This window comes from Cetorhinus maximus, unplaced genomic scaffold (assembly GCF_964194155.1).
Source record: "Cetorhinus maximus unplaced genomic scaffold, sCetMax3.hap1.1 HAP1_SCAFFOLD_829, whole genome shotgun sequence".
Taxonomy (NCBI): Eukaryota; Metazoa; Chordata; class Chondrichthyes; order Lamniformes; family Cetorhinidae; genus Cetorhinus; species Cetorhinus maximus.
In genome coordinates this window covers 87517-90312 of record NW_027596771.1, presented here as the reverse complement: position 1 = coordinate 90312, position 2796 = coordinate 87517, and the positions used below count along the sequence as shown (strand labels likewise).

The 2796-nt window shown below is 51.9% G+C and overlaps 1 non-coding gene across 1 annotated transcript; it reads right to left on the bottom strand.

Moving 5' to 3' along the window:
* Positions 1-1449: 1449 nt before the first annotated feature.
* LOC144674842 (U2 spliceosomal RNA) lies at positions 1450-1633 on the bottom strand. Its single transcript, XR_013574646.1, has one exon. It is a non-coding gene; the product is annotated as a U2 spliceosomal RNA (small nuclear RNA).
* Between the last annotated feature and the right edge of the window lie 1163 nt (positions 1634-2796).

Below are 2796 nucleotides of genomic sequence, written 5' to 3'. Positions count from 1 at the left end.
TATCCCTGAGCAGCGCCAGGCTGTCAGAGATCTTCCTGCCTGGCACAGAGCAGGTCTGGTCAGGGTGAATCACCAATTCCAGAGCGGATTTGACCCGGTTGGTGATGACCTTGGACAGAATCTTATAGTCCACATTCAACAGTGAAATGGGTCGCCAATTTCTAATTTCCTCCCTTTCCCCCTTGTGCTTGTAGATGAGGGTGATGATGCCTTTCCTCATGGATTCTGACATACTACCGGCCAGGAGCATACTCTCGTACACTCCTAGCAGGTCTGGCCCGATCAAGTCCCACAGAGCCGAATACAACTCCGTCGGCAAGCCGTCGCTTCCGGGGGTTTTACTCTTCTCCAAGGACTCGAGGGCCTTAGTCAGTTCATCAGGAGTTAGCGGTTTGTCCAGGCTCTCCCGCGTACTGTGGTCTAAGACCTCCGTGATAGAGGACAGGAAGGACTGGGAGGCCGTGCTGTCCGTGGGCTTCACGTCATACAATCCGGCATAAAAGGATTTGCTGATCCTCAGAATGTCGGACCGTGATGACTTTACTGAGCCGTCTTCTTCCTTCAGGCTGCTGATCACAGAGCGCTCTCTGTGTACCTTTTGGAAGAAGAAACGTGAGCACGTCTCATCCTGCTCCATGGAGCGGACTCTGGAACGGAAGATGATCTTGGAGGCCTCCGAGGCAAAGTGCGAGGCTTGCTGGCCCTTCACCTCTTGGAGCTCCTCCTTGACATCGACCCCCATCGACTGCAGCCGGAGCAGATTCTGCATCTTTTTCTGGAGTCGGGACATTTCCCTCGGTTCCTTTCTAGCTTTCTGGGTGCCTTTGAGGATGAAAAACCTCTTGATGTTTCCCTTGATCGCTTCCCACCAGTGTGTCAGGGACTCAAAGAGGGGTTTCACGGTTCTCCAACCTTTGTAATCCCTCTTGAGCTCCTCAATGTTCTCTGGGGTCAGCAGTTGCACATTTAGCTTCCATGCCCCCCTGCCCACCCTCAGGTCCTTCTCCAAGTGGCAGTCCGCCAGTAGGAGGCAGTGGTCAGAGAAGAACACCGGCTTGACCTCGGTGGATCTGACTGTGAATGCACGGGACACAAACAGGAAGTCTATCCTGGAACGAATGGACCCGTCTGGCCGCGACCAGGTGTATCTACGCTGCGCTCCGTCTGCAGGGTTGCTGAAGACGTCGTGCAGCTTGGCATCCTTAACTGTTTCCATCAGGGATCTGGACGTAGCGTCCAATCTGCTGCCGGCCCTGCCAGCGAGTGTTGGGTGAGAGTGCGTGTTTTTTGTGTGTAGCTGCTGCGGGTGAGTGAGTGAGTGAGAGAGAGAGAGAGAGAGAGAGAGAGAAAGAAAGAAAGTTGGATTTTGGAACATGTACATGTTGAGAAGTAAAGAAAGCAGATGTTTGTAAGAAAACTATTTTTAGCATTGAAAATCCCCTGGAAAGGGGAGGGTGCACCGTTCCCAGAGATACTGCAATACCGGGTCGATGTGTGGAGTGGACGGAGCAAGCCCCTATTCCATCTCCCTGTTCCAAAAATCAATTTAATATATGGTCCCCAGATAAGGGACGTATCAGATATTAAACTGATAAGAACAGATTTTTTTTTTTTTTTTTTTTTGTAAAAATATACTTTATTCATAAAATATCTTCAATCACATTCCAAACCATTTCAAAAACAACCTTACAAGGGTACAATCCAGGGTTAAACTTTTACAAAATGTATCACCAGGTGCATTAGTACAAACAATATTACAATCATTTACAGCCTTTCATTTTGATCTGTACAGCCCGAGGGGCTCTAAACAGTTCCCAGTCTCTCGGTGCGCTGTGGTAGAAAGGTCTTAGACAGCGACCCTTCCCCATTGCGCCTTTGCGGCAGCTGCCCCAAGCTTTAGTGCGTCCCTCAGCACGTAGTCCTGGACTTTGGATTGTGCCAGTCCGCAACAATCGGTCGGGGACAACTCTTTGTGCTGGAAGACCAACAAGTTTCGGGCAGACCAAAGCGCCTCTTTCACCGAGTTGATGATCCTCCAGCTGCAGTCGATGTTTGTCTCGGTGTGTGTCCCTGGGAACAGCCCGTAGAGCACAGAGTCCTGTGTCACAGAACTGCTCGGGATGAACCTCGACAGCAACCACTGCATCTCTCTCCAGACTTTCTTTGCAAAGGCACAATCCACAAGGAGGTGGACAACGGTCTCTTCCCCACCACAGCCACCTCGAGGGCAACGTGCAGAGGGGGTGAGCTTCCTGGCGTGTAGGAAGGATCTGACGGGGAGGGCCTTTCTCACCACCAGCCAAGCTACGTCTTGGTGCTTGTTGGAAAGTTCTGGCGATGAGGCATTCTGCCAAATGACTTTGACAGTCTGCTCGGGGAACCATCCCACAGGGTCCACCCTCTCCTTATCCCTCAGGGCCTCTAGGACGTTACGTGCTGACCACTGCCTGATGGACTTGTGGTCAAAGGTGTTTTTCTGCATCAATTTTTCCACCAGGGACAGGTGGTACGGCACGGTCCAACTACTTGGAGCGTTCCGCGGCAGCGTGGCCAGACCCATCCTTCGCAACACCGGGGACAGGTAGAACCTCAGCACGTAGTGACACTTGGTGTTTGCGTACTGAGGGTCTACGCACCGCTTGATGCAGCCGCACACAAAGGTGGCCATCAGTATGAGGGCGATGTTGGGCACGTTTTTTCCCCCTTTATCTAGAGGCTTGTAGATCGCGTCCCTGCGGACACGATCCATTTTCGACCTCCAGATAAAGCGGAAGATGGCTCGAGTGATCGCCGTCG